Raw genomic sequence first — 11474 nt, forward strand, 5'->3', positions numbered from 1 at the left:
TTAAGGGGGGTAGTAATGTAACATCCTGATTTTTTTGTATCTTCCTAGATTTTACTCTATGATCGTTAGATAATACAAATATTTTTTTTATATAAATCAACTATTATAATTTTTATTAATATTATTATTATTTTTATAATTATAATTAATATTTTTAATTATTATTAAAATCAAAAACATTTATATGTATGACAAATATAAAAATAAATAGAATGGATCATAAAACAATTTTCTTAATGTTTGTAAATAAAATAATTCATTCAATGATATTCTAGAACATGACTTATTTTTCAAAATCTCATGCTTGATTTTCCACACCAAATGTATCATGGATGACATAAGAGAACACATTGCATCAAAAGTCATATATAATGTATTCTTTTATGTCATCCATGATGCAATTGGTATTGAAAGTCAAGCAAGAGATGTTTGAAAAATAAGTCATGTTCTAATAAATCTTTGAATGAATTATTTTGTTAACAGACAATAAAAAAGTTGTTTTATGATCCTTTCTATTTTTTTTTTTTTAGATTTATCATACAGATAAATGTTTTGGTTTAATATAATAATAATTAATAATAGAAAAATAGAAAAATATTAATAATAATGTTAAAAATAATAATAGTTGATTTATATAAAAAAAATATAACGATCATAAAGTAAAATCTAAGAAGACATAAAAAAAACTAGGATGTTACATTACTACCCCCTTAAAAGAAATTCCGTCCTTGAAATTCAATGTACCTAAAATAAATAAGGATACTTATGACACTTGTCTTCTTCTCTTTCCTAAGTAGAATCACCGGATGCTTCATCCCACATAACTCTAACCAATAGTACCTTCTTTCTGAGAAGTTTCTTAATTCGATGGTCTAAGATCTTGACAGGTAAAGCTTCATATTCCTCCAAGTTATCTCTAAGTTCCATAGTTTTGGGCATAATGACATGTGAAGGATGAGGATAATACTTCCTCAATTATGGTACGTGTAGTACATCATGAATATTAGACAGGTTTTGTAACGCCTGTAAATGTGTTTTTCTGATTAATTGTGATGTTTGCTACATTTTCCTAAATTTTACCGTTTTTTAGTCGAGTCAGTCGGTAAATATTAATTTTGCTAATATTTTACTTATTACTTTCCATGTGTGTAATTATTATGTTTTGGGTGTTAATTGGTTAGAATTAATGTTTAGTGACATTTGGGCCAAAATTAGAATTTATGAAAGTTGAGTGGGGGATAATGAGAAGTAGAGAAATAGAAAGAGATATAGAGAGAAAAAGAGATATTTTGAGAAAGAAAGAAAGAGAGCTTGTGAAGAGAAGAGAAAGAAGAGAAAAACAAAGAGAAGAAGAGAAGTGTAGGAATCCAAACCAAGCTAGAGCCAAGAATCTAACCAAGGTAAGGGGGATGAATCTAGTTTATCTTGATTGTATGGTTCTTATAGTTTTGTGTGTTTTGTTCTTGTTCTTGCTCTTTTCTAAGCTTGATCAACAATGGTAAATTGGGTGTTTTGTGAGTTTTGAAGTTATAAACTTGATTTTGTGGTGTGTATGTGTACTATGATGATAGATATTCCCATGGATCATGTTTGTTTTTCATTTCTCCATGTTTTCTTGCTCATGAAGAAATTGTTAGGTTATTGACATTTAGTGAGTGAGCCATGGATCATTGATTGATAGAGTGAATATATGGCTTGTATGGGTTGTGTAGGATGTGTAGGGAAGCTTATTTGAGGTTTTGAGAGGATTGGATGGGGTTTTGCAGGTCTGTAGCAGAACTGATTTTCTAGGTTTACGCAGGTCCGCTGAGCGGAGGGGGTCCGCTGAGCGGAGGTCCTTTTGCAGAGAAATCTCTGTGAAAGTCCGCTGAGCGGAGCTCAAGCGGACTGTGCGAAATTTTGTTTTCCAAACTTCGTTTTGTTGTATCTTTTGAACCGTAGGTCGTTTCTACGCGCCGTTTGAAGTATTATGAGAACCCTTGAGTATGCTTTATGATAAGGAGGGGTGTGTTGGTGGTTGAATGAATTTTTCATAAATGTATTTTTGTGAAATGATATTTGCTAATCAAGTATGTTGATGTCGGCATCAGAGTTAGTGGAATTAAAGAAACAATTGGAAGAGTTGCTAGTAAAACATTTTGTGAGGCCTAGTGTTTCACCATGGGGGGCTCCAGTTTTGTTGGTAAAGAAGAAGGATGGAAGCATGAGGTTGTGTATTGATTATCGCCAGTTGAACAAGGTGACAATTAAGAATAAGTATCCGCTTCCTAGGATTGATGACTTGATGGATCAGTTGGTGGGAGCCAGTGTGTTTAGCAAGATTGATTTAAGATCTGGTTACCACCAGATTCGGGTGAAGGAGGAAGATATTCAGAAGACTGCATTTAGGACTCGGTACGGGCATTATGAGTTTTTGGTGATGCCGTTCGGAGTTTCTAATGCACCTGGTGTGTTTATGGAGTATATGAATCGCATATTCCATGATCAGTTGGATAAGTTTGTTGTGGTCTTCATAGATGACATCTTGATTTATTCTAAGTCTCCGGAAGAGCATGAGGAGCATTTGCGTGTTGTGCTACAGGTTTTGAGGGAGAAGCAGTTGTATGCTAAGTTATCCAAGTGCGAGTTCTGGTTATCAGAGGTGAGTTTTCTTGGTCATGTGATTTCAGGTAACGGGATTGCAGTGGATCCATCCAAGGTAGATGCAGTGCTACAATGGGAGGTTCCGAGATCGGTTACTGAGATCAGAAGCTTCTTAGATTTGGCGGGTTATTACCGAAGATTCATAGAAGGCTTTTCGAAGTTGGCACTTCCGTTAACTCAGCTTACTTGCAAGGTTAAGGCGTTTATTTGGGACATAGTTTGTGAAAGGAATTTTGAAGAGTTGAAGAGAAGGTTGACTTCAGCTCCGGTTTTGGTTTTACCTGATCCTGAGGAACCGTTTGTGGTGTATTGTGATGCATCGCATATGGGGTTAGGTGGTGTTTTGATGCAGGAAGGTAAGGTGGTGGCTTACGCTTCGAGGCAGTTAAGGATTCATGAGAAGAATTATCCCACTCATGATTTAGAGTTAGCTGCGGTGGTTTTTGCATTTAAGATTTGGAGGCATTATCTCTACGGTGCAAGGTTCGAGGTCTTTAGTGATCATAAGAGTTTGAAATACTTATTTGATCAGAAAGAGTTGAACATGAGACAACGTAGGTGGTTGGAATTCTTGAAGGACTATGACTTTAGCTTGAATTACCATCCTGGTAAAGCTAATGTGGTTGCCGATGCTTTGAGTCGGAAATCTTTGCATATGTCTGCTATGATGGCGGAGGAGTGGGAACTTTTGGAGCAGTTTCGTGATCTTAGTTTAGTATGTGAATTGACGCCAGGTAGTGTGAAGATGGGTATGTTGAAAGTGACGAATGATTTTCTGTCGACCGTTAGCGAGAGACAGAAAATGGATGTGAAACTTGTTGATATGTTTATGGTGGCAAATCAAAGTGATGATGACGACTTCAGAGTGGATGGTCAGGGTGTTTTGAGATTCCGTGGTCGAATTTGTGTACCTGATGATTCCGAGCTGAAAAAGATGATTTTAGAGGAAGGTCACAGAAGCAGTTTGAGTATTCATCCGGGAGCCAATAAGATGTATCAGGATTTGAAGAAGATCTTTTGGTGGTCTGGTTTGAAAAGGGATGTGGCTCAGTTTGTGTATGCGTGTTTGGTATGTCAGAATTCGAAAGTGGAGCATCAGCGTCCTGCAGGGTTGTTGCAACCGTTGGATATTCCAGAGTGGAAATGGGATAGTATTTCTATGGACTTTGTGACGAGTTTACCAAATACTGTGAGAGGTTTCGATGCGGTTTGGGTGATTGTTGATAGGTTGACAAAGTCTGCTCACTTTATTCCTATTAACATCACTTTTCCAGTTGCGAAGTTGGCTGAGATTTATATCAAGGTGATTGTGAAACTACATGGTATACCGTTGAGTATTGTGTGGGATAGAGATCCAAGGTTCACATCAGATTTTTGGAAAGGTTTGCAAGAGGCTCTAGGTTCTAAGTTGAGGTTGAGTTCGGCTTATCATCCTCAGACAGACGGTCAGACCGAAAGGACTATTCAATCGTTAGAAGACTTGTTGGGGGCATGTGTTCTAGAGAAGGGAGGTTCGTGGGATACTTATCTTCCGTTGATAGAATTCACTTACAACAACAGTTTTCATTCTAGTATCGGAATGGCACCTTTTGAAGAGCTATATGGTCGTAAGTGTAGAACTCCATTGTGTTGGTTTGAATCGGGCGAGAGTGTGGTACTCGGACCTGAAATAGTAAGAGAGACTACGGAAAAGGTGAAATTTATTCGTGAGAAGATGAGAAGTTCACAGAGTAGGCAAAAGAGTTATCATGACAAGCGAAGGAAAGATTTGGAATTCCAAGCCGGTGATCATGTATTCTTAGGAGTTACACCTATGACTGGTGTTGGACGAGCTTTGAAATCGAGGAAGCTTACTCCGCGTTTTATTGGTCCTTATCAGATATCGGAGCGAGTTGGCAAAGTTGCGTATCGGGTGGCGTTACCGCCAAGTCTTGCTAATCTGCACGATGTATTCCATGTGTCTCAGTTGAGGAGATACATTGCGGATCCGTCCCATGTGATTCAGATGGATGATGTGCAAATGCGTGAGAACCTGACGGTTGAGACGATGCCGGTGCATATTGAGGATCGTGAGACTAAGACTCTGCGAGGCCAGGAGATCGTCTTGGTGAAAGTCGTATGGTTAAGTGCGGCAGGTGAGAGTTTGACCTGGGAGTTGGAAAGCAAGATGCGAGACTCCTATCCTGAGTTGTTTGTAGCAGGTAATCTTTATTTTCAAGGACGAAAATCTTTTAAGTGGGGGAGGGTTGTAACGCCCGTAAATGTGTTTTTCTGATTAATTGTGATGTTTGCTACATTTTCTTAAATTTTACCGTTTTTGAGTCGAGTCAGTCGGTAAATATTAATTTTGCTAATATTTTACTTATTACTTTCCATGTGTGTAATTATTATGTTGTGGGTGTTAATTGGTTAGAATTAATGTTTAGTGACATTTGGGCCAAAATTAGAATTTATGAAAGTTGAGTGGGGGATAATGAGAAGTAGAGAAATAGAAAGAAATATAGAGAGAAAAAGAGATATTTTGAGAAAGAAAGAAAGAGAGCTTGTGAAGAGAAGAGAAAGAAGAGAAAAACAAAGAGAAGAAGAGAAGTGTAGGAATCCAAACCAAGCTAGAGCCAAGAATCTAACCAAGGTAAGGGGGATGAATCTAGTTTATCTTGATTGTATGGTTCTTATAGTTTTGTGTGTTTTGTTCTTGTTCTTGCTCTTTTCTAAGCTTGATCAACAATGGTAAATTGGGTGTTTTGTGAGTTTTGAAGTTATAAACTTGATTTTGTGGTGTGTATGTGTACTATGATGATAGATATTCCCATGGATCATGTTTGTTTTTCATTTCTCCATGTTTTCTTGCTCATGAAGAAATTGTTAGGTTATTGACATTTAGTGAGTGAGCCATGGATCATTGATTGATAGAGTGAATATATGGCTTGTATGGGTTGTGTAGGATGTGTAGGGAAGCTTATTTGAGGTTTTGAGAGGATTGGATGGGGTTTTGCAGGTCTGTAGCAGAACTGATTTTCTAGGTTTACGCAGGTCCGCTGAGCGGAGGTCCTTTTGCAGAGAAATCTCTGTGAAAGTCCGCTGAGCGGAGGTTCTCTATTTTTGTTTGATGATTCCCTGTCTGGGTCCGCTGAGCGGAGCTCAAGCGGACTGTGCGAAATTTTGTTTTCCAAACTTCGTTTTGTTGTATCTTTTGAACCGTAGGTCGTTTCTACGCGCCGTTCGAAGTATTATGAGAACCCTTGAGTATGCTTTATGATAAGGAGGGGTGTGTTGGTGGTTGAATGAATTTTTCATAAATGTATTTTTGTGAAATGATATTTGCTAATCAAGTATGTTGATGTCGGCATCAGAGTTAGTGGAATTAAAGAAACAATTGGAAGAGTTGCTAGCAAAACATTTTGTGAGGCCTAGTGTTTCACCATGGGGGGCTCCAGTTTTGTTGGTAAAGAAGAATGATGGAAGCATGAGGTTGTGTATTGATTATCGCCAGTTGAACAAGGTGACAATTAAGAATAAGTATCCGCTTCCTAGGATTGATGACTTGATGGATCAGTTGGTGGGAGCCAGTGTGTTTAGCAAGATTGATTTAAGATCTGGTTACCACCAGATTCGGGTGAAGGAGGAAGATATTCAGAAGACTGCATTTAGGACTCGGTACGGGCATTATGAGTTTTTGGTGATGCCGTTCGGAGTTTCTAATGCACCTGGTGTGTTTATGGAGTATATGAATCGCATATTCCATGATCAGTTGGATAAGTTTGTTGTGGTCTTCATAGATGACATCTTGATTTATTCTAAGTCTCCGGAAGAGCATGAGGAGCATTTGCGTGTTGTGCTACAGGTTTTGAGGGAGAAGCAGTTGTATGCTAAGTTATCCAAGTGCGAGTTCTGGTTATCAGAGGTGAGTTTTCTTGGTCATGTGATTTCAGGTAACGGGATTGCAGTGGATCCATCCAAGGTAGATGCAGTGCTACAATGGGAGGTTCCGAGATCGGTTACTGAGATCAGAAGCTTCTTAGATTTGGCGGGTTATTACCGAAGATTCATAGAAGGCTTTTCGAAGTTGGCACTTCCGTTAAATCAGCTTACTTGCAAGGGTAAGGCGTTTATTTGGGACATAGTTTGTGAAAGGAATTTTGAAGAGTTGAAGAGAAGGTTGACTTCAGCTCCGGTTTTGGTTTTACCTGATCCTGAGGAACCGTTTGTGGTGTATTGTGATGCATCGCATATGGGGTTAGGTGGTGTTTTGATGCAGGAAGGTAAGGTGGTGGCTTACGCTTCGAGGCAGTTAAGGATTCATGAGAAGAATTATCCCACTCATGATTTAGAGTTAGCTGCGGTGGTTTTTGCATTAAAGATTTGGAGGCATTATCTCTACGGTGCAAGGTTCGAGGTCTTTAGTGATCATAAGAGTTTGAAATACTTATTTGATCAGAAAGAGTTGAACATGAGACAACGTAGGTGGTTGGAATTCTTGAAGGACTATGACTTTAGCTTGAATTACCATCCTGGTAAAGCTAATGTGGTTGCCGATGCTTTGAGTCGGAAATCTTTGCATATGTCCGCTATGATGGCGGAGGAGTGGGAACTTTTGGAGCAGTTTCGTGATCTTAGTTTAGTATGTGAATTGACGCCAGGTAGTGTGAAGATGGGTATGTTGAAAGTGACGAATGATTTTCTGGCGACCGTTAGCGAGAGACAGAAAATGGATGTGAAACTTGTTGATATGTTTATGGTGGCAAATCAAAGTGATGATGACGACTTCAGAGTAGATGGTCAGGGTGTTTTGAGATTCCGTGGTCGAATTTGTGTACCTGATGATTCCGAGCTGAAAAAGATGATTTTAGAGGAAGGTCACAGAAGCAGTTTGAGTATTCATCCGGGAGCCAATAAGATGTATCAGGATTTGAAGAAGATCTTTTGGTGGTCTGGTTTGAAAAGGGATGTGGCTCAGTTTGTGTATGCGTGTTTGGTATGTCAGAAGTCGAAAGTGGAGCATCAGCGTCCTGCAGGGTTGTTGCAACCGTTGGATATTCCAGAGTGGAAATGGGATAGTATTTCTATGGACTTTGTGACGAGTTTACCAAATACTGTGAGAGGTTTCGATGCGGTTTGGGTGATTGTTGATAGGTTGACAAAGTCTGCTCACTTTATTCCTATTAACATCACTTTTCCAGTTGCGAAGTTGGCTGAGATTTATATCAAGGTGATTGTGAAACTACATGGTATACCGTTGAGTATTGTGTGGGATAGAGATCCAAGGTTCACATCAGATTTTTGGAAAGGTTTGCAAGAGGCTCTAGGTTCTAAGTTGAGGTTGAGTTCGGCTTATCATCCTCAGACAGACGGTCAGACCGAAAGGACTATTCAATCGTTAGAAGACTTGTTGGGGGCATGTGTTCTAGAGAAGGGAGGTTCGTGGGATACTTATCTTCCGTTGATAGAATTCACTTACAACAACAGTTTTCATTCTAGTATCGGAATGGCACCTTTTGAAGCGCTATATGGTCGTAAGTGTAGAACTCCATTGTGTTGGTTTGAATCGGGCGAGAGTGTGGTACTCGGACCTGAAATAGTAAGAGAGACTACGGAAAAGGTGAAATTTATTCGTGAGAAGATGAGAAGTTCACAGAGTAGACAAAAGAGTTATCATGACAAGCGAAGGAAAGATTTGGAATTCCAAGCCGGTGATCATGTATTCTTAGGAGTTACACCTATGACTGGTGTTGGACGAGCTTTGAAATCGAGGAAGCTTACTCCGCGTTTTATTGGTCCTTATCAGATATCGGAGCGAGTTGGCAAAGTTGCGTATCGGGTGGCGTTACCGCCAAGTCTTGCTAATCTGCACGATGTATTCCATGTGTCTCAGTTGAGGAGATACATTGCGAATCCGTCCCACGTGATTCAGATGGATGATGTGCAAGTGCGTGAGAACCTGACGGTTGAGACGATGCCGGTGCGTATTGAGGATCGTGAGACTAAGACTCTGCGAGGCCAGGAGATCGTCTTGGTGAAAGTCGTATGGTTAAGTGCGGCAGGTGAGAGTTTGACCTGGGAGTTGGAAAGCAAGATGCGAGACTCCTATCCTGAGTTGTTTGTAGCAGGTAATCTTTATTTTCGAGGACGAAAATCTTTTAAGTGGGGGAGGGTTGTAACGCCCGTAAATGTGTTTTTCTGATTAATTGTGATGTTTGCTACATTTTCCTAAATTTTACCGTTTTTGAGTCGAGTCAGTCGGTAAATATTAATTTTGCTAATATTTTACTTATTACTTTCCATGTGTGTAATTATTATGTTTTGGGTGTTAATTGGTTAGAATTAATGTTTAGTGACATTTGGGCCAAAATTAGAATTTATGAAAGTTGAGTGGGGGATAATGAGAAGTAGAGAAATAGAAAGAGATATAGAGAGAAAAAGAGATATTTTGAGAAAGAAAGAAAGAGAGCTTGTGAAGAGAAGAGAAAGAAGAGAAAAACAAAGAGAAGAAGAAAAGTGTAGGAATCCAAACCAAGCTAGAGCCAAGAATCTAACCAAGGTAAGGGGGATGAATCTAGTTTATCTTGATTGTATGGTTCTTATAGTTTTGTGTGTTTTGTTCTTGTTCTTGCTCTTTTCTAAGCTTGATCAACAATGGTAAATTGGGTGTTTTGTGAGTTTTGAAGTTATAAACTTGATTTTGTGGTGTGTATGTGTACTATGATGATAGATATTCCCATGGATCATGTTTGTTTTTCATTTCTCCATGTTTTCTTGCTCATGAAGAAATTGTTAGGTTATTAACATTTAGTGAGTGAGCCATGGATCATTGATTGATAGAGTGAATATATGGCTTGTATGGGTTGTGTAGGATGTGTAGGGAAGCTTATTTGAGGTTTTGAGAGGATTGGATGGGGGTTTTGCAGGTCTGTAGCAGAACTGATTTTTCTAGGTTTACGCAGGTCCGCTGAGCGGAGGGGGTCCGCTGAGCGGAGGTCCTTTTGCAGAGAAATCTCTGTGAAAGTCCGCTGAGCGGAGGTTCTGTATTTTTGTTTGATGATTCCCTGTCTGGGTCCGCTGAGCGGAGCTCAAGCGGACTGTGCGAAATTTTGTTTTCCAAACTTCGTTTTGTTGTATCTTTTGAACCGTAGGTCGTTTCTACGCGCCGTTTGAAGTATTATGAGAACCCTTGAGTATGCTTTATGATAAGGAGGGGTGTGTTGGTGGTTGAATGAATTTTTCATAAATGTATTTTTGTGAAATGATATTTGCTAATCAAGTATGTTTTGACGGTATATGTGTGCTGTGTGAATATGAACGCCTGAGTGGCAATTTTGATGATGTATCCGTGTGGAATAATATAACCGGTGTGATGTAGATATGTGACCGAGTTATATTGTTGTTGTTGTTGTTATGTAATTGAGTCGTTTGTATACACAGCATGACATTTCATTACGTTAATGGCGGAATGCTATTAACAGGTGGCCTGAATTGGCAATTATTACCAGTGGGAGCTTAGTGCTCGGTAAAAAGGTGTATTTGCCCGAGTGGCAAGAGGTCATCAGTGGGGGCTAGATGCTCGATGACGGTTAGTCGTAGCTTACTGCTCGACAAAGGTGTATTTTCCTGAGGGAAAGAAGTCCCAGCATAATGCTCGGCAAGGTGTATTTGTCATAATGACAAGGAGGAGTTTTACTCCGGATTTGGTACCACATGCATACGCATAGTCGAGTCTCATTCATCATCGTCAGTCTTTATAATTTATGTTATCATTCATGTACCGCATTACTTATATATTGACTGTGGATGACTTATTGGATTATCTTGTTATATGATTCTTAATGATATTTGTGGGCATTACTATATTGATCATGCTTTCATTATGAATTATATTCTCACCCTTCTGCCTTAATGTTACCTACTCGTGGGTAATGTGCAGGTGATCCGCAAGTGTAGGTGCTCTCTTTGTAGTCGTCCGTTTTGGTGTCGTCCGCTCGTGATACGTAACACCTAGGGGGGATCGAACACTTATTTTGTAGATAATGCTTATAGGATCCTTTTGATGTATATTTGATCCTTTAGATGCATTCTTATTATGTATTTTGGATACCTTCTCATGCGATGTATTTTGGATGAATGTTGTGGATATTTTGTTTACCGATGCATTTATGTAAGTGTGAATACATTCAGGTGTTTAAGGGAATCTTTCCTCTTTGATTATTTGTGTTACGCATCTTTTGCGAGTATGTTATGTTTGATTATGTGGTTACTTAAGTGTAACGCCCTAATTGTTTTTATTAATTTAATTTTTATACTCTGATATTTGTACCTATATGCCTGGGTAGAATTGGGGTGTTACATTAGTGGTATCAGAGCGGGTCGGTCTTGTCCGACCAAGTGTCGTGTCGTTTGGTCTAACAATTCTTGTGTTATTTTTTTTGGGCTTACTTCTCTTGGTGTTATTGTGAAGGTTAGAGATGGCTGGGCATAATGACGCTGCTATTGCTGCTGCATTGCAAGCTATGGCTGAAGCTATGCATACGGATGAGAATGCAAGGTCTCGGAGTTTAGCGACTTTCCAGAGGGAGAATCCTCCTGTGTTTAAGGGAACGCATGACCCCGAGGGAGCCTTGACTTGGATAAAGGAGATGGAGAGGATCTTTCGTGTGATGGATTGCACGCAAGAGCAGAAAGTCAGGTATGGCACTCATCAGTTAGCTGTGGAGGCTGATGATTGGTGGCTGGAGACTTTGGCAAGGTTAGAAGCAACCGGTGAAGAGATTTCCTGGACGGTGTTCAAGAGGGAGTTTTTGAGGAAGTATTATCCGGAGGATGTCCGTGGAAAGAAAGAG

Source organism: Vicia villosa, unplaced genomic scaffold (assembly GCF_029867415.1).
Source record: "Vicia villosa cultivar HV-30 ecotype Madison, WI unplaced genomic scaffold, Vvil1.0 ctg.000622F_1_1, whole genome shotgun sequence".
In the NCBI taxonomy this organism is placed as follows: domain Eukaryota; kingdom Viridiplantae; phylum Streptophyta; class Magnoliopsida; order Fabales; family Fabaceae; genus Vicia; species Vicia villosa.